General features: G+C 39.3%; 1 protein-coding gene across 3 annotated transcripts in view; it reads left to right on the top strand.

Moving 5' to 3' along the window:
* Positions 1-19,885, top strand: part of CDK14 (cyclin dependent kinase 14) — a 589,453-nt gene extending 569,568 nt beyond the window's left edge. For all 3 annotated transcript variants that reach the window (XM_007982225.3, XM_007982233.3, XM_007982232.3), the window contains one exon: positions 16,412-19,885. The gene's annotated coding sequence lies outside the window, so the exon portion shown is untranslated. The remainder of the gene's footprint in view (positions 1-16,411) is intronic.
* The last annotated feature ends 1,527 nt before the right edge of the window (positions 19,886-21,412 follow it).

Here is a 21,412-nt window from a genome sequence, read left to right as displayed (position 1 = left end):
TTGTATTTTTAGTAGAGACAGGGTTTCACAGTGCTGGACAGGCTGATCTCAAACTCCTGACCTACAGTGATCCACCCACCTCAGCCTCCCAAAGTGCTAGGATTACAGGCATGAGCCACCCTGCCCAGCCGATTCTTTTTTTAATCCCAGAGAGATGAAAAAAAAGATTTCCAAGGGAAGATAACAAGTCTGGGGACACAAATGGGAGACTTAGGTGGTATCAGGCATGGAAAGGAACATAGCTTGAAAACTTCAGTAAGAAGACAAAGTCAGGGAGGGACGGCATCAAAGTGAAATAAGCTGGGTCTCATACGTGTCTGACCAGAGATCAACCCCACACTTTTAGATCTGAAGAGGGTTGCAAACTTCAACCTAAGTTTACTTGTCCTCAGTTGCCCCTATACATCATCAGATGGGGATATCTGTCCCACAGAATGACCTCAAGGCCACACGACTTCACTTTCCTGTTCCATTCCTGATATGGCTTTTGGTGTCTGGTCTCACTGTAGCATTGTGGTGTTACTTTTGGCCTTTCTATAGCTCCTGGTGCTTCTTTATCATGAAAGATCACTTACCAAACCAGAGTTAGCAACACCGCAGCTTCATACACCGCTGAAACAATCACAGCAAAGTTTTCTGTCCCCTCAGAACCTCTAAAGAGCACTCTGTTTTCTTGGTGCTTGAAAATAAAGGGAGTGAGCCTCCTTTACTATTTACAAGGAAGACATGTCAAATGAAAAAAGTTTAAATTGCATTATGCCAAGTCCAGTTTTTTTCTTAAACTTCCTTAGCTTAGTTGTAGAAAGGTTACAAGTCTGCAAGATGCTTAGGGTTCCATATATATATGAATATATATATATATATATATATATATATAAAACTTATTTTCAGAGTATTTCTTCAAACATACCACAAACTGTGTTCAGATAGGGGGTGGGATGTGTTTATGTTTGCATGTATGTGAGTACACTGAGGGAAGGTAGAATAAGGAAAGGGGAAATGAGAAGCTTCAAGAAGGGAAAATGAGGAATTGCCTTCTTGCATTTGATCAGGTAGAGAACTGTGGTCAGAAAATGTATGTATGCTTTGATTTTAAACTCTTAGTGCCTTCTTTATTTGATGCTCAAGGGAAGCAATGGTACAAAATTAAGTGGTATAAAATTAAAGTTGTGTGGATCAGAGAACTGGAGCAATTCTGTGCAAATTACCTCGAACACCCAAGCCAGCAAGCAGATCAGCGGGAGGAGCAAAAACAGGCATGGTTGCTATGGCAACCTTATTCTGATTGAGGAATTGTGATTCATACCTGACCCCACATTTTCCTTTTCCCTTTTTAATTGGGTCCTGAAGATTTATAGTGCTACCAAACCCTCTCACAGAGAGGTACCACATAACCAAAGATAGCTATCTCCTAGCAAGGAAGGCACAAGTAACTTGGGATGAACAAAGTTCAGGGTAGATAAGGCTTAGCCAGGGATATAAAAGTGAGCAAGAATCATCAGAATGCCAAGCTGCAGGCCATGTCCTGCTATACCACAGCCCTGAAATGACAAAACCAAAGTAAGACCATAGAAGACAGGTCAGTTCATGAAGAGCAGATAGAAAACCATGCGTTGTTCTTCTAATGATCGGAAAAACACTCATGGATAAAGGAACAAACCTCTGTCCAGAAAGTAAGAGTAGGAAGTACTTCTCCAACTTGCATTTCTGAGTTTCAGCTTTCTCAACTCTAGGACAGACTAAAAATATATACCTTGAAAGGTTGCTGTGAGGCCCAGAGACACAATAAATTATCTTCAACTACTCAGGTTAGTTTTCTGCAATCCTTTCTGAGAGGGAACTTATGGGGGGCCACACTAAGAATAATTGCAAGTTCTTGGCTGATGTTTTTACCTAAAAAGGGAAAATCAAAGTTCAGGGTCATTGGCAAAGCCATGAGAAGCTCTCACAATAATTTTTATTTTCACTAAATAAAGTGATTATCAATGGTATTTAGTATCAGCAGTAAGAATCAGTACTGTAGAATTAATTTCCATTTATCTTTAATCCTGTATTAATATTAGTACGTCACTGGTGACATTAATAGAGAAGAAAAAGAATGGAGAGTGAGGGATTGTATTTAGGAAAAAGAATTTTCTACTCAGCTCTCCAAACTCTCGGGATCATCTAAATAGGGACCCACACTGCCAACGTGTGCTTCTCCTGTTGGCTGTCACATCCATCAAATAACCTGATCCAGGTTTCTCCTCCCTTGAAGGAAATATGATGCATAGAATGAGTGAGATACTTTGTTTATTTTGGTTTTGTTTGCTTGATTATATTTTTCTCATATGGGGGAATGTAGGAAATCATGTTAGATTATGCCGCTTGTTCAAAAGGAATTTCCTTCAAGCATTTAACTTTCCTAGAAGGTATTTCCTCTGCAATATGTTCTAAAATTATGGCTAGATGGTGGAAGTGCTGCTTGATGCTTCAACATTCTGACATCATAATCCTGAGGTTCTTGACCTCGGATCTGTGGGTCTTATTAATGGAAATCAGAAGGCCTATGCACCATCTGAAATTGTATGAAAAAAATCTGCATGTAGTTAAATATATGCAGTTTTCTGGAGTAAATTATCTTGGCATTCATCTGGTTCTTAAGTTTGGCAGAGACTCAGAAGGTTAAGAATTATCACAATCTGAGTTCTTCGTGTCTGTTCTCTTCTTGGCACTAGTGTTTATCGGTGGATTGTCCACTGAGGGTTTGGTGAGAGTAGGAAAGAGGGGCAACATTAAAGAAATGTTTATTGTCTTGGAAAAATATGTGATTATAACATTTAGAATCCATATAACTGTGTATGGCATAGCAGATTAAAGGAAGTGAATGGAAGTTGGTTTCAAATTACGTATTTATCAAATCAATTTGGAGGCATTTCTTAAGTACATAAAAGTAAATCTACATATGTTTGAAGTTCAGCTACAAAGAATTTATGGTCAAGAGAGATTACAGTTATATATATAACTATATATACTATATACAGTATATACAGTAGTATATATAGTATATAGTATTATATATGTATGTATATAGTACTGATCAATGTAGCCCTCCAGTGACCACGATTGTATAGTACGTTTTGTCAGATTCATTACCCACAGTTTTATTTGGCGGTTCTTCAAACATAAAGCTCTTCTTGCCATTAATTATTTTCTCAGCCTCTAAATATTTCTGTACTTGATTACACACACCATTAATCTGAGCAATTCTCCCCTACTCTGTCTGGTTCAATATGTCTTATTTGAATCACCAATCTCTAGTATGGAGACAGTCCTGTCCATACCACATCCCAGAGAGCTAAAGAAGGAGTGACTTTGTTCTCCTGTGCATTTTACCAGACATATATCAGTCCCTACAAATCAACCTGGTAGAATTTCTTTTAATAAGGAAGTACTGAGAGAGACAAGATTTAACTATATCATGTAAATCCAAGCATGAGTATTTTATATCGTGTTTGGACCCAAGTACTCAATAATTGATTATGAAAATTATATAAATTCTAGCACTAAAACTCAAGAGGTTAGTAATTAAAAAACAAAAGAGCTTTTTCATTTTAGCATTTCAGGCTCAGGCTCATCATGCCTGACATCTCACACAGAGCAAGTGAATCTAACAATTACAAAAAGAATAAAACTAAAACAGCTTATTGGAGCTGATTGGGCTGATTTTTTTTTTTCCATTTGTATACTTTGCACAATATATGTTCTATTAAATTATTCTAAAATGGGCTGTGGGGGTTTTTCCCCCCAGGATAACATGAAACAACTAAATCACCAGATTTTTTTAAAAATTCCAAATGACACCAGTGTTGCAAAGTCAGAACTTTTTAAAAAGACCTAACAGAGGGCCATGAGACACGATAGGTGCTTAGGGTGCAATTTTAATACCAACAGACTGGAAAACAAACAGCATAATCCAGACAAGATGTGACATTATTCTTTAGCATCCATGTGAAGAGGAAATAAGATCTTTCTGGGATGTGCTCCCCAGTCACAGGTGTGGAAGAGAAATATGTTGCATTCTTGATTTACTGCACTGTGTGGGAGATTCTGGTTTCGGGCAAGGAAAGGGAGCATTTCATTGCTTCTTACTATGAAACTTCAGCTCAGTTAACTCGGCTGGTGCTTTTGTTTCAGTCTGCCACAAGTGAACAGTAAAAAAACATGAAGCATCCCTTAATCCTATGAGCCTGGGGTGTGCTGGCTCCTCTCACTGCATTCTCCAGCTCTGTTGCCAATGGAAGTGAGAGATTGACCCCAGGCCTGCAACCACTGTTCTTTGCTCTGCCACTAAACCACTGAGCTGTTGACACTTTAATTGTTTTATACCAGGAGGAAACCAGTTGTGTTGATGTGAATGTCTTATTCATCAGACATTACAGGCTTCACATTTTTAATGAGCTGACACTCCTAGTCCAATACATGCAACCACAGTGAATCAAGACAAGAGTATAGTAACAAAGTTTTCTAAATTATTGTAGTTGCTCTTTAAAAGATTTGATGGTATTTTGGAACTCCCAACGCTACAATTATAAAGTCTGTCTGAGTTGTGTATTAATCGAACATGTGCGAGTTATAAAGGACAGCAGTGTAGTAAAGATAGGAGTTAATAATGTGTATTTTTTCCTTTGCTTTTTTCATGCATAGACAAAAATAGAGACACGAGTGAACAAACTATTTATAAAGTACCTTTAGGCATCTTTCTGATGTATGAAAATGTCCAAATTATCTCCATGGGCTATATTTTGAAAACTGCAATACTTGGGAAGAAGCTTAGTGTCTATGTCATCATTTGTCCAGAACATTGAACATTTCTCATGGGTGGAATAAAACATTTCAATACTAAATGTTACAAACCTGGTACATTGTGGGCAGTTGCAGCAGTCATTTGAAGAACCAGCTGCATTATCTGATTTGATGGCATCCTAAAGAAGACAATTCTTTACCCACAGACTTTACAGTGGCAGCTCAAGACTTCACGTATATGAAAACTGTATGACTTCCCTTGGGTTGGAACCTGGGACTCTCCACCCAAAGCCTCCAACACCTTCTCTCTGAATATAGAAGAAAGCCCAGACCCCTAAGCAGAACATTTCAGGCCCTTTACTCCACCACCCTCGCCTACCTTTCAGCTTTTCCTGTGTCTCTATCTGCATCTGTATCCTCACAGGCAAACATATGCCTGTCCCATTGGCCAGCCTATGCTTCCCAGAGTCCTTGCCTGTGCAAGAATGCCCTTCTTCCTCCCTTTCTAGGCATTAAATTGTTACATACCTTTCAGTTATTCCTCACTGCAGTGGCACCTCTAGGATAGCACTTATATTTTCCATGTTGACTTATAGTTAGCTGTTGTCCCAGCCACCTCCCCTTCCCAATCTTGAGCTCCTTAAAGACAACAGTGGCATGTTGGCAAGTATTTAATGGTTGGCTCTCCAGAAAGACAGTAGAATAGTCCTGATTGATCACGCTTGTCTATGTCCTGTCGTGTAGATACTCCCATGATGGGTGATTTCAAGAGTGGCTGTGTTTAACAACTGTCAAAATTCCTGAAAAGTTTCACATTCCAGATTCCAGAACACCACTGGAATCCATTTTTAATAGTCCATGTAGTACTCTCCTCTCATCCTAAACACTTTTCTTTGCTTAAAATAGGTGTTAAGTAAATGTTCCTGAATTGATTTAGGCAAGTCGATTGATGCTGTTGCTCCTTCACCACTGATCTTACAGCGGGGGTTATTTCTGGCAGTGATTCAGGCAACACTTGTACTTCTTCTCATTTCAGAGAGGTGGCCTTAGCCATCTCCGCCATGCCACACTGCACAGGCATGTGTGAATTTAAATAGATGGATTTATTCTGAATTGTGGTGAGGAACAAGTTGATGGTCTTAAGTTCAACAACCTCATTAGAGAAGAATGTGATTGACTGTGATTTCAACAAAAAACAGAGAAGAAAGCCTAAATCACAGAGTCAAGGTTGTGTCTCTTCCAAGGAGATAGGTAGAAAAACCCTGTACAGTCTGGAGAGTTGAGAGGAGAGAAGGCTGCTGGCTCAGTTCCCATTTTATTTTCACCTTTTACTATTCTCAGTGTCTCACATTTGTAAAACTTTTGTGACTCACATTTTCAGATTGCAGTGTCAGCATACTTTTCATTTTAGTTCATGTAATATAGTGCCAAACCTTGTTACCTCTGTTTTTATAATAAACTTGGAAGTTACGACTGTGCATTTTAATCCTGTTGTTCCTGTGATGACCAGCTTGTTCCATTTTGCACCCCGCCCCCTCCCATTTTAGAACCAAAAGTCCTAAATCCTCGGCCAGGTGTGGTGGCTCACTCCTGTAATCCGAGCACTTTGGGAGGCCAAGGTGGGTGGATCACTTGAGGCCAGCCTGGCCAACATGGTGAAACCCTGTCTCTACTGGAAACACAAAAATTAGCTGGGCATGGTGGCATGTGCCTGTAGTCCCAGCTACTCTGGAGGCTAGGGCAGGAGAATCATGTGAACCCAGGAGGCAGAGATTGCAGTGAGCCGAGATCATGCCACTGAACTCTGGCCTGGGCAACAGAGCGAGACTCTGTCTCAAAAAAAATGTCCCAAATCCTGGAAACCTCCTCAGTTCAGACAGAGACAGCTGGTCACCCTAGTTCCTATAAAGGTTGTGAGTTCTATCATGACTACTTTGATATTTAAATCTGCAGTATACCTCCTATTGCAGATGTTTCAGAAGACACTGAATCATTGACTAAAAGGATTAGAACTTCTTAAAAATTTGAGTTCACAAAATCTGTTATCTTCCAAACAGAACCTTTCTTCAAAGGTCCTATCTTTCAGGCACGTTTATTAAATGAAAGAATACATGGGAACGTACTTTGGATGGGAGAAAATGCCACATGAGCACAAAATGCTGGTATTTATTTCTCATAATGGTACACATTCCGTTAATTATGTCTTTCACAACTCATATTGGATTCTATAGAAATATAGCAACATGTTATGGTGGGATAACTAGTATCAAAATACTTTAACCAATTATAATTTTGTGTGGAGTGTGTATTGGAGGGCTTTACGTGTAGTATGCAGAGTCTTGGCTTCCATGGATGAATATTCAGTGATTTGTCCTTGGTCGAGCAGTTGTTCGCTGGCACTGTTGTGAAGCAGATTCGTGTTGTGAAGCAGCTACATGGGAGCTAGTTGGCAGGCGGCTTAGCGAGCTGTCCAGCACCCACCATTCCTAGCGTGGAGTTGTTGGACCCTCCTCACTGTCCGCAGACATTTCCTGGTGGAAACGATGTGCTATAGTGGTGTCCACAATGTGTCACTTCATGTCACTGTCAGGATGTGTCCTCACAAAAATAGACATTTCTGCTGTAATGTGGCATCTGTGTTCGTACCTGAAGTTGCAGGGCTTTTGTGGTGGGGGAAGAAATAAAGTAAAGGGTAGTCCACTTCAAATATATTGAAATTGATAAGCGCTGCACTCAGAAAAGCAGTGAAAATAAAAATGCTAGTAGAGTTTACAGGTGAAATAAACTTGATGTAGGTTGCAGCTGCCCAATTTTGGATGCAAGGGCAAAATGCTCAAGGATCCAGGAAGATTGTACAATAAACAGTCAATTCTAAGACAGAGCATGTTGCCAACCAAACCAAAAGGAAGCATGTGGGGTAAATAGGCAGCATGTGCTGTGCAGTAGTGCAGGCCTCTTGGGCTTGCATGCACTGTATTTATGTATCTTTCTCATGGCTGCTGTTACTTGGTGACTCAAAATAACATTGGAAAGAAGTCTCCCATGAACCAATATGACTTCTGGTTCATGCTGACATCATTCTGTATTAACCAAAATTATATGTGATCTAATTTATGCTACAGAAATGCATATTTTTTTTGCAAATTTCTGCTAAATAAGATGGTTCACAAAACAGGTTCAAAGTTGTAGGCGACTGTATATTTGGAATTCGAAACCCTAAGCATGAAAAACTGCTTCAATACATTAGATAATAATACCAGACAAGTTTTAATTTGGAAAAAAAAATCTACCCAAAGTGGAGTCATATCTTCTCTAAAATCTTTTAATTAAAATCAGACATGAACCCTGGTGTTTCTCTAACTATTAAATACTTGGTTTTTAGTCGTTTTATGAGATTTGTGTATATGCATTTTAAGTTGAGAAAAAATGCACACGCTGCTGAATGACTTTGTATTTGGTTTGTTTAAATATAGTTTAGTAGGACTGTAATATATAAGGAGGGTTAAGGGTCAGAATCCTATTTAATTAACTTATAGCCACTTGGGAGTCAGTCACTTGTAAAGGTATGCTGAGCAAATAAGGTTTCAAATAATGTGAAATCTTTGAAAAGAATATGCCACCTTTGGTGAAGGCTTTTCTATTAACCTTGTCATTAAAACTGTTTCAATGAACTACTTCAAACCTCCCAGTTTTTATTTATTTATATGATATGTTTAATCTTTTTTAAAAATGATATAGGTATACAATATTATATGATTGTTTACAAAAAAAGAAAATATTAAATGTGTCTTAGTGTATCTAAGAAGACCTAAATCAGTACTTTTCCCTATGCTTGTTTTCCCATTGACTGAGAGAGGAAGAAATCCCAGAATTGCCATTATTTTGTCCATGTGTGTCTAAAATATGACCGGTGTTTTCCATTTGCATAAATCTGATTTAATAAACAGTCACACCATTAAAATAGAACATTCTTTTCAATGAAGGCTAATTACACATCATATAATGCCTGGTCTTTAATGAGGATTTCAATAAATGTTCGTTGATAATGATGATTATTAAAATGATATGTTAAGTCTGTCTCTTCATGTGAGAAATGCTTTGTTTTGAAATGTTAGACTTACAGCTTTGCCTAAAAAATTTTTAATTAAAATCACCACTTTGGCATGAAGCTTAAAATGTGCAAAGTTGCTGCAATTAGTGCATTGTGCATCCATATGGATGTTACCAAACAGCTTTCAACTTAAAGGATTTGGGCTATTTTGAATGATGGGCCTTCTGTTAAGCTTAAAACAAAGCCCGTCTATCTCTGCATTCATTTTAATTAATATTCTCTTGCTGGTCTCAAAGATGTGTTCTCTTCTAGGGAGAAGAAGCTGATTATCGTAAATCAGAAATAAGTTACAGAAGTAGGTTTGACTAATTTTCTACTTCCTTCTGTTTCATACCATTTCCTCTGACCCCTACCCCCTTCTCAAGAAGCCTCAATGCAGTGTCAGAGAAACTGGAAAACACTAATTTCAGATATTCTAAAAGAAAACCTATATTTCTAGCCAAATTATAACACATTAAATTCACTCAAAGAATAAGGAAATTAAGCTGTCCCAGATTTTCTGAATTCAGTATAAAGTTTAAAGTGTACCACTTTGAGTCCTGCATCCATATAAAATCTACAGTATAAAATTTGACTATGTTATATACAAATATGTGTATAATATGTATTTGATATTTTCACTTTAGAGAGATTTGTGCTTGCCTAGGTGCTTACAGTTGAACAACCTTATGTGTGGACTTAATTCTCTATAATAGGAAATGCTACTTGAAGATGAATTAGATCCAAAGATTTGTTTGTTTTTCTTGATATTTTAAGCAAAACCAAACTCAAAGTGGCACCGTCTTGTAAGTGTTTTTTTTTTCTTTTTCCGGGACATTGTTCATGTGAAACCTTATTGACATGGTACTTGGGGAAGGGAAGCTTTCTGGACTTTGTTCTCGACAAAATCAGAATAAATTCTTTAAACAGTTACGTGCTTTAGTTAAGGCCCTGGTTTTCCGACTGTTCAAACATCTCCCCTACAACCAATCTCCATATACCTTTCAGAAGGATATTTACTCCAGTGGTCTCTGGGATCCTCTGACTGCCTGGGTGCCCAAGTAAGACCCATTTTGAATGCTTGTTTAAAAGGCATACCGCTAAAATGATTTTTTAAATTTTCATTAAACTCTTAAGAATAGGCTAAATGTGAAAAATTACAAAGCAGAATTGTAATTTACCAGAACATGTGGGTAGAATAATTCATCCAACATATGACTGGAAAGGCACAAAATCAGTAAGTCCACTATAGAACACCACCATGATCCTGTTTTTCTCTTTCATTCTATCATTGTGGAAACCCATTACACATCCACCAAATTTGACACAAAGATATCCTAATTTTTTCATTATTACCTGGATTATTTATTTTTATTTCCTTTTTGAAAACATGTAATTAATTGCATGCCTATCTTTAAATGCCTCCTTATATATCAATATTTTGAATTCTACATTTGAGAAGGAGGTTGGAATGAGTTTTGTTCTAAAGCTAATACATAAAGCTAAATTTGGTCAAATTATAATTGTTTTTTTCTTGAAGAGAACCTAAACGTGTTATAGTTTTATACTGTCTTTACTGTTATGAGGTAGCTTTCTTTCTGTCAAATGTTAGTATTTTTTTTCTTCTCTGTTAGGCATATTTACAAAGAAGTCTCTTAAATAGAAATGAGCGGATTACCTCACAGCTTCACATACATCCTGGAGAATATCCTGTTCACAATTTAGGCAATGAAAGGAAAACCTACAGTTGTTTTAATTTGGAACGAAAATAATCACTTCTCTCCAGTGAGGCTTAGAGGGGGAAAAAATGTGCCAGAGTTGTCTTGTAGGAAAAAGAGTACTTTGAGGAAGGGCAATGCAGCAGAAAAAATAAAAATAATAAAACACAGTCAAACAAACGCAGAACCTTAGAGTGCATAAATAGACCAGTGAAACGCAGACCACCTGATCACATTGAAGCACCCTGAGCGGGGTTCCTCAGCAATGTTGTCCCTCCGGCGTGTAAACTGCATGCATGTGTGTAGGGGTGTGTGTGTGTATGTACACACAGAGATTTAACAGGGAGCACAGAGGGAATTAGAAAGAGCCTGGCTCGTTTTTAATTTGGGTCTGTTTGCTTGCATTTAGCACTTAAGGGCTTCTACATTCAGTTCGCTCAAAAGAGTGATGAAGCACTCCTTGCTTATGCCTCAAATCAGAAATGCATGAAGTGCAGCTGCAGAGATAATACATTTTCCCCAAAGGCTTTGGCTGAGCAAATTAGGTGTCAATGGGGTGCCTGCGCAGGCAGTACTCTCTCTAATTAGTCTCTTGAGCCTAGTTGGTGGCGGGTATGAGATGATCTAATCAATTGGTGTGTGTCTGATGGCTCGTGTAAAAATCCTACCAGGCAGACTCTCTCCCACAGGTCACCCACCTGCACAGCGGGACTGCTCATTTTCATTTTTCATCTCCTCCATCACATGATGCTGACAGTTGGTTTTAAGAAAATTGAATCCAAAAAATATCTAGTTCATAGGGCACATGGGTCAGAACAAAGTTGCATTATGGGTACCAGCGATCCAATTAATTAATATTTATAGCCAAGAAGCTCTATGTAGATATTTCTGAATAAGGATTTTATCAATCAAATCCAATTTCTTGTTTAAAACGTTCATTTCTAGAGAGAAAGAACATTGTAAAAGCTGAAAGCAAGATAAAAATGGCATCCATTAATCTTATGATTTATATACCTATGAGTGGCTATGCACGTAGTTGAGCTTATAATTCATATTCACTGTTAATTTGTATTGTGCGTGCAACGTATTTTAATAATAAAGGTAAGGGAAAGGTTTACATTGATATATTTTGCTTCCCTGTGATTCCCTCTCTCCTTCCACCTAAATCCCCACTCATCAAGTGCATGATTGCATTTAGATTTTCTTAAAAATTTTCCAGCAAAAACTGACCTACCTTATATGTACTCATTGAAAATTGAAGCTGATGCTGCCCAAGGAGGGAGAAGGGACATTCCATGCTGCTGGCTGACAGCACCAGGCAGGGTAGCTGGCACAATTTGGGCCATTCGGAGTCATCTCACAGAGATATGAAAGAGTCTGCCTCTCATTGGCACCTCCCTTCTAAATGTCTAAGCCCAAACCTAAGTAATGGGCTTATCATAATCACTGTGTTCACTGTTTATTATCCGGTTACTATTATTACATATTATCCTTTATTATGCAATTCTGTTTATGCCCTAGGTTAGGTACGTGTGATTTTCTTAGAGATTACACTCGAAGAATCAAGACAAGGCAAGAACAAGCATCATCGATGTCTAAAAAACATCTTAAGCCAACAGGATAGTAAATATGCCATTGACTGTGGTGACAACATAGTTTATTGTTACATGAAATTAGATGTACTAGAAATCAAATCATTCCTTTCAAATATAATGTCATGGAGTTAAAAAAAAAAAAAAGTAAGTTTTGCCTACAGGAAGGTGTTAATCCTACCAACCATCCTCAGGCTGGTGGTGTATCTGTGGATGGCCTGCTCTGTGTGCAGTACTGTGCTATTTCACAGGCATCACATTTGCCTTCAGTGAATGTGCCATAAGGAACTCTACATATGAGAACATATTTCACCCCCAAGTTTTCTGATTCTACAATTTCCCCTTTATTCATTCAGCAACTGTATATTGAGTGCCTGAGCCAGGCCTGGGCTGTGCTCTGGGGACACAGCAGTCAACAAAATCAAGCTTAAGAACATACTGATACCACCTGTCCCCTGACTTGCTCTTTCATAGGAAGTGTCTTCACACTTCAGGAGGGACTAAATGAAGTCTCTGGTTCAGGCGGTCATTGTGGGTACCAGGTCTCCATTCTGTTGATTAAAGTGGTGAAAGAGGGGAGAGCCAGGAAAGACTACATCATTTGGATATAGTTGTAGGAACTCCATGCCTGGGCAAGCAGATACCAGGACAGACCTAAAGCTCCCATTTAGCTGGGGTGGGCAGGCTTCCAGGAAGAGCTGGAATCTCAACTGCTGTTTAAAGTACATGGAAGAAAAAGGACAATTTTGTCATCTGCTTAATAAAAATATCAAGGCTGATAGTGGGGTTGAGGATTGGCTGAGGATGCCTGTGGAAAAATGTGCTTGAAATACTGTGAGGATGAGTGCTCTCATTTCTTCATATCATGGTCCTCAAGAAAGATGCCAGTGCCTAGATCAGAATGCATAGTTACATGGAGCAGCATGTAGAGCACGTTATTTCATTTCCCTGAAAGAACAAGGGTAGGCTGGGGACAAAGGAGGTTGTTCCCATGTAATTATTTTTGCTAGGGTGGTGAGTTCTTTAAGAAGAGGCTTGACAGAGGCATATCTGCACAATCAAGCAAGGATGAGGAGTGGTCAAGTGAGCCTCATGGAGAACCACCCACAGGCAGCAAGGATTTGAGATAATAACTGTTGGGATATAGAGGTAGCAAAAGTCCTATGTGTGGTATCCATCTACCCCCAGGCCTCTCCTAGAAACTTAAGGAAGGGCTTTTGTTTACATTTGGCTCAGTCACTGAGAACAGAACTCTCAAGAATAGATGGTTACCCCCACCTCATACCATTTACAAAACTTCACTCAAAATGGACCAAAGATCTAAATGCAAGGGCTAAAACTATAAGACTCTTAGAAGAAAACATAGGGGTAAATCTTCGAAACCTTGGATTTCACAATGGATTTTTAGATATAACACCAGAAGTATAAGCAACAAAGGAAAAAAAAAAGGATAAATTGGACTTTGCCAAAATTAAAAACTTTTGTACATCAAAGGGCACAGTTAACAGAGTGAAAAGGCAACCTATGGACTCAGAAAAAAATCATACTATAAGGGATTAATATCCGTAATTTATAAAGAACTCCTACGACTCAACAACAAAAATACAACCCAATTTAAAAATGAGCAAAGGACTTGAATAGATATTTCTCCAAAAAAGATATTGATATGGCCAACAACCACATGAAAGGGTCCCCAACAGCCTGGCCATGGTGGCTCATGCCTGTAATCCCAGCACTTTGGGAGGCCAAGGCAGGTAGATGGCTTGAGCCCAGGAGTTCAGGACCAGCCTGGACAACATGGTGAAACCCTGTCTCTACAAATACAAAAAATTAGCCAGGCATGGTAATGTGTGCCTGTAGTCCCAGCTACTTGGGAGGCTGTGATAGGAGGATCAGCTGAGCCCAGGAAAGTCAAGGCTGCAGTGAGCTAGGATTACATCACTGCACTCTAGCTTGGGTGACAGAGCAAGACTCTGTCAAAAAAAAAAAAAAAAAAGGTGCCCAACATCATCGATCATTAGGGAAATGCAAGTGCAAATCAGTTGATACCCACTAGGATGGCTATAATTTTTTTAAAACAAACAAATGTTTTGGCGAAATTGGAACCCTTGTACATTCCTGATGGGAATGTGAAATGGTACAGTCATGATGGAAAACAGTTTGGTAGTTCCTCAAAAAGTTAAACATAAAATTTCCATATGACTTACCAATTCCACCTCTAGATACATACCCAAAAGAATGGAAAACAGTGTTTAAACAAATACTTGTACGTGACTATTCAGAGCACCACTATTCACTGTTAGCCAAAAGTTGAAACAACACAAATGTACATCAACCAATGAATGGATAAACCAACTGTAGTATATTCATACAACAGAATATTATTCAACCCTGAAAAACAATGAAGCACTGATTCATGCTACAACATGGATGAACTTCAAAAACATTATGCTAAGTGAAAAAAGCTAGACAAAGTGGGTAGCATGTTGCGTGATTCCATTTGTGTAAAATGTTGAGAATAGGTAAATCCATAGAGACAGAAACATTAGTATTAATAGTTGTCAGGGACTGGGACAAGGAGAAAATGGGGAGTGATTGCTTAAAGGATATAGGATCTCCTTTGGGGGTGATGAAAATGTTTTGGAACTAAATAGAGATGATAATTGCACAACATTGTGAATGTACTAAATGCCACTAAATTATATTCTTTTAAATGGTTAATTTTATGTAAATTTTGCTTCAATTTTAAAAAATAATGGAAAGTTAATATGCCAGAAACTCATCATAGTAAGTGGGGAAAATGAGCAGATGGTGGGGATGATGCTATTTCTTTCTTTCTTTCTTTCTTTCTTTCTTTCTTTCTTTCTTTCTTTCTGAGAGGGAGTCTTGCTCTATTGCCCAGGCTGGGGTACGTGGCACAATATCAGCTCACTGCAACCTCCACCTTCTGGGTTCAAGCGATTCTCCTGCCTCAGCCTCCCGAGTAGCTGGGACTACAGGTGCACACCACCACTCCTGGCTAATTTTTGTATTTTTAGTAGAGATGGGGTTTCACCATGTTGGCCAGGATGGTCTCGATCTCCTGACGTCGTGATCCGCCCATCTCGGCCTCCCAAAGTGCTGGGATTACAGGCGTGAGCCACCGTGCCCGGCCACTATTCCAATGGTTCCTGAGCGTAAGAGTGGAATTTCTACTCTCTGGACAAGGTATTGCTAGGTTGCTGCTATGCAGGGGTGATGTCCTTGATGCCACAGCCTGTGTGGGCAGCAGCAGGACAGGTGCACTGTGAAGTCTCAAAAAAAAATGACAAAACCTTTGGGATCAGGTACCATCCAGGGTTCCCCCTGCATCTGGGAAGATGACTCTATGGCCCTGTAGCTGGGGACACGAAGGCCTCACCAGGCCTTAGTGACCAGCAGCTTCTAAACTTAGCTAAGGAAGTGGTTCTGGGACTCAGTGCAGCTAATGAACCGATCCCACAGCTATGCACCTTGAACCTGGGAGTGTTCCCACCTATCCTGGCAAGGCATTCTTTTCCCATCCTGGAGACTCGATGAAAATGCTTACGGGCCAAAAAGAAGTATGGAAAGAGGCAGAGTGAAGCTTCCCTCTTTTTGCTTGAACCATTCACCCACAAGTTGTTATTGTTTTGAGCAGGCATTATTGGAAACATGCAGTCCTATACAGGATGTTGGGAAGAGGCTGCCAATTCAGGTCACACTGGCCAATTTTCTTTCTGCTGAAACTGAAATAATGATAATAGGCAACCAAGGAATTATATACAGCTGAATTATTTTAAAAGCATGTATGTGATCCATTTTTCTATTTCATGTTCATAAAAATGAACATAGTGATATGTCCTTTTAATGGTCTGTATGATGCTACAGGCACTTAATTAAGACCAGTATTATTACTAATGATTTAGGGAAGGAAATTTGCTGAATTTCTTTTTCTCTAAATAATCTAAGGGGAAGATAGACCAATTCAATTGGTGGAGTTAAATGATTTTAAGAGAGGAAAGTGTAGTCAGAACATTTGTTCATCATATTAGAAGGATTTTTTTGGTTAAGGAAACTATTCTGCTTCGTATTTATGTGTTTGGAGTGGCTGTAGGGAACATCAGTGGGCTCACTTTGGACTGACCAATTTTGATGTCTCATGTAATTTAGGAAAAATGAATGGTGTCGATTTTTTATATAACAATTTTCTATTTTCCTCCTTCCAGGATTAAGTTGTCATCATTCTGGGAAGAAAAAAAAACATTAATGAGGAGGCCAATAATATGAAGGGAATCATGGATCAGTTTTCTTTCGCTCCCTGTGGTGGATTTCACTTACAAGAAAATTGAAGCTGGCAAGACCCTGTTTTCTCTGCAATTTATTTAAAACCTTGCACGCATTTGGATACCTTGTGATTTCCAAGAACTATGTGAAGATTAAGCTTTGCTTACTGATACATGGCATGTATTCTTTTCAGTCTTTTGTGTTTGATTTTATTTGATTTCCCTCTGCAGCGCAGTGTCTCTGTAAAGGTTTTTATGCTTTCACCAGCCATGTCTTAAATACATTAAGACAACACATTTGGTGTTCACACTTCTTCAGTAATGTCTGTACTTGAAAGCCACAGAGTGGCATAAAACAACGTGTATTTTCTTTGAGAGCAGTGCACATTTTGCAACCACTAGGAGGGAAATTTTCTGCTAAAGCAAACCCCTGTTCTCTGACTTGACAACTTGGCCCCTGACTATGGGGCCCCACCTGTTGCTTACCTTTTGAGGTAATTTTGCAAATGTGGTTTTTTTACTTGGAAATAACTGCACATTTATATATAGGATATTGGACTCTGCTTAGCATTTGCAAGCCACATAGCATGACTGTTTTTTGAATAGGTTGGAATTGAAAAAACAATTATCAAATGTTAAGAACAAAGACAGGGATAAATTGCTTACATTTCAACCTCTGGAGATTGAGGTAACTTTTTGTGTCTGGGTCTTGTCAACATCTTATTTTTTCCATCCATTCTGTTACACTTTGTATTTTCTAACTGTAGAAAAGAGTGAAGAACAGAATGTTTTAAATCTGGTGCAAAAGAACTATATCTGTTGGATGAGTCTTGAAAGCAATCTTGGCCTGTTAAGGCTTACAAAGTAAATTACAAAGTGACCCAGTTCAAAGTTTGCTCAGTTACAACAAAGCACCTTTAAAAAGAAAGTACATTTTTAAAAAACATTCCAAGCCAATTGGAAGACATCACTGGGTTCTTTACTTTAAGACATCTCCTGGAATAACTGTTCAAATGCAGGTTTTAGAAACAATGCAGGAATCTTGCTTTAAAGATGGAAAAGTGAATGGCTCAGCTTCCCTTACTCAAGGAGTTGAGGGACCTTGGAGGATGAAGGCGAGTATGTGACACTGGGGAAAAGTGGACCAGGCATGTCTTTTGCTTTGATCTGGAGGGAGGGCTGCCTGACGCAGGCCGGCTCCTGGTGGGGCAGGCCTCGCTGCAGAATGCCCAGTAGTACTGCGGCCAAGGGGGCAGTTAGGAGACTTCATCTAAAGCATGAAACTTGGATTCTCTGTACACAAATTCCTATGGAAATACCTTCGTGTACACTGTCTTACATTTTCCTATTAGTCAGAAAGAAGGAGAGAATGAGTGAGTTCTTGAAATGTGACCCACTGTGTTAGGATCAACACTAGAATTAGGAGCCAGGTTGACAAGGACTTTTTCTGAGAGTTGGGTGAGGGTAAAGCTTTTGTATAATCAAGCTCAATACACCAAGGAAACTGGACCCAGAATTCCTAAACTTTAAAATGGTACTGTCTCCGGAGTGGAGTATGGGTGGTTATGTCATAGTCATAGTTCATCCTACCCAGATGTAGCATTCATTGTAAACTTTTAAGTGCTAAGCAAGGAATTATTTACTGATTGGTTTTAAAGACAGCAGAAAATACCCAAGTGAAGAATGTCTACTGTTTGCTACCTAGAAATCTTTTCCATTCCTCTTTCATACATTCCAACCCACTGGAAGTCTTTAGAGGTATTTAGATTTAAAATATACTTAAATTAGGATTTCTTAAAGAAAATATAGGGAGAAAACTTTACATGCTGTTAAAAATGACCTTTCCTGTGATTTGTTTTGAATCATTGATTTGGAGAAGACATGACTTTTGTATTTCACTAAGTTTAAAGCAAGAGCAACTGATGATTAAATGTTGCTTTTTAATAAGGTTTTTAACTTGAAAATATTTAATGTTGAAAGACTTCAATTAGGGCTATTAGAGTTATATGTCCCTGTCACAGGCAACTTCTTCGGAGAAGTGAAATATAACACTACTCAGTGGAGGGAGAAATCTGTTTTGTTACAGAGACATACCTCTCAGAAGGTCAGGAGGTTTTGAGTACCCTATCTTTGCCATCCATACAGGAAATCCGAAGTTTGGGGTGTGTGTGTGTGTGTGTGCGCGCGTGTGTGTGTGTGTGTGTGTCTCCCCCGTCTCTTTCTTTCTCCCTCCTCTCCTCTGTCTCTTTCTCCCCCAAATCCCTCTCGCTCCCTCCCTCCCTCTCTCCTTCCCCTATTTGCAATCATATTCTCCCTCTGCTTCTTTTCTCTTCTGCCCTCTTTGTGGACAGTCATGAAAATCAATTCAGACTGTGTTCATTAGCAGATTTATTATTCTATTGAGAAAGTGCTGGAATGTTTTGTGAGATTATTTTTGTATGAAGGAATAGCTTGAACTCAAACAGATGGTAAGAGCAGTACAAACACGTTTAGCACATCACTGCACGCACAGTATTCTGAAAGGAGATTTGACACTTAATTCCCATTTTCTTAAAAGAACAGTTTTGTTGACTTAAAAATATAAGATACATAGGATGTGAAAAAAAAATGTTTGCAGTGCTCAGCAAAAAATAGGGTACATAAAGCAGGGTGGCTGTCCATCCACTGATGCTGGGGTGAGAAGCGATTTCTACCTCCCAAGAGTGATTAGAAAGTTTCCAGGAGCACCTCCAGGCTTGCAAAGAAAGTGAGGCCTCTTGGTATCCTTTTGTCAGTGTGTATATGACAGCCAGTATAATCAATACCCTAGGTTATGTGTCTATATAAGATACTCATCTGTGAATATTATTGGTTTTGTAATCTTTGTTATATAAGAGGATGTTTAGGCTGTATATACCGGGGTAGATTACTGCCTGCCCCCTATACATAGGAATATGCTGCATAATTGCGCATAACTTCCATCTCCCTTACTGGCTTGTAGGCAGAGGAAACTGTATATGTTACTGCCTTGTAATTTTCTCATACACCAAAAACACACACAAAAAAATCAATAAAATAAGCAATCTTCTATTCTCATTCCTTTTCCCATAGCAGCATATTTTAGAGGCACATACAAAACCTACATTCTCTAGTTGGGAGTGGATTTTTTAAATTTTCCTTTTATCTTTTATTATTTTTTTGTATGATGCACTGAGATGTGTACTTTCTAACAGGGGATTGGTACCCAAGAAACGTGGTAGCATTATTCAGAAAACTATTATACTTTCAAATGACACATAGTAAGGAGAATGGAATAATACATGTTGCATATTTGTTACCAGTTGTAATTTGTCTGTATTATGAAAGATGTAATGGTTTGTCAGCTGTCACTGTTGTTTTCTTGTAACATGATATGGAATAAAGTATAGCAGAATCTCAGTACACGTTCTAGGTACAACTTCTTGGTGAATGCCTAGTAAGAGCATATACCATATCAAAGAAACATTGACTTAAAAACCTCTTGAACACAACCACTCTTACACAGTGAAATAAGAGAACAAATACACAATATGTGGGAAGGAATAAGTTAGGTGGAGTGGTCCAGGAGTCTGTTAAACCCTCTTCTTTCCTTGATTTGCTGTGCCAAATTTATGTAAAGGAGTAGAGGCCATGTGAAACAGATCCACGAGCTGCAGGATCTTCACAGTTCCCCCGGCCTCTTCCTGATGTTCACATATGTCACATGTTCTGCGCATCTCAGATGCATCTGAAGCCTTTCTGGTTTTGTTTAATGGCAGCCCTATTTATCTTTTCTTGCCTCCTTCTCTATTTTTTGCACATATTCAAAGATGGGGTGAGTAGGTTACCCTCCACTGAATACAAATCAAAGCTTCAGTGTACTGGGGTTCTGCCAGAAGCCTGACTGTTCTTTCTGAACTGAGCTTTCTTCCCTGAGCACCACGTAGGGGGCATCTGCACCTGAAACTGCAGGGCATTCTTGGGATCCCACGTTTGGATTGACATTGCCAACTTGGGAGGCCAGTCCCTTTTCCATCATCACCTTTTCCTTCCTGTCAGATAGGTCATAACCCCAAACAGGCCCTCGTGATTTGATAAATTGCTAATAATTTCATGCCAGGTATTTAGTGACTTAAAAGTGTTCACAGGCCGGGCGCAGTGGCTCACACCTATAATCCCAGCACTTTGGGAGGCTGAGATGGGTGGATCATCTGAGGCCAGGAGTACGAGACCAGCCTGGCCAACAAGGCAAAACCCCATCTCTACTAATAATACAAAAATTAGCCAGGCATGGTGGTGGGCGCCTGTAATGCAGCTACTCAGGAGGCAGAGGCAAGAGACCCGCTGGAACCCAGGAGGCGGAGGCTTCAGTGAGCCGAGATAGCACCACTGCACTCCAGCCTGGGCAACAGAGAGACTCTGTCTAAAAAAGAAAAAATGTGTTCACAAGTTTCCGTTCCATGTTAAGAGGACCTGCAGGACTCCCAGCTTTCTTCTGGGCAGACCCTTACCCACCAGGACCAGCTACCTGATGTTTTCCTTCCCTTGCTCTTCTGTAACCTCTGTGATTTCAGTTTGTAAACCCTTCGCACAAAACCAAACATAGGTGTCCTCAGCCGATGCATATTTCTCTCCAGAAAGCTCATGAGAGTGACCGCATCTTCATCCCCCAAGTGCTTTTTCTGTTTCTCCTGAAGCAGTAAATTGTCTATGCACAGGCAAATGCATTTCCAGACAGTTGCTGCCGCCACTACTGGATTCTGGAACGGGAGAGTGCATGGAGGTAGACTTCATAGTAGCCAAGGTAGAGATAATAGGCACATTTCTTAGTTAAATGGGAGCCATAAGTTACCCTTGAAACTGATTAGAATTAATAGAAGTGTGAAAATAGTAACTTGTTCCAGGGAGTTGTTTCAAGGGAGCAAAATGTATGGCACTGCTTCACCT

The sequence above is a fragment of the Chlorocebus sabaeus genome, chromosome 21 (assembly GCF_047675955.1).
Source record: "Chlorocebus sabaeus isolate Y175 chromosome 21, mChlSab1.0.hap1, whole genome shotgun sequence".
Lineage (NCBI taxonomy): Eukaryota > Metazoa > Chordata > Mammalia > Primates > Cercopithecidae > Chlorocebus > Chlorocebus sabaeus.
Note: the sequence above shows the minus strand (reverse complement) of the source record. Positions and strands in the feature narration are given on the sequence as shown.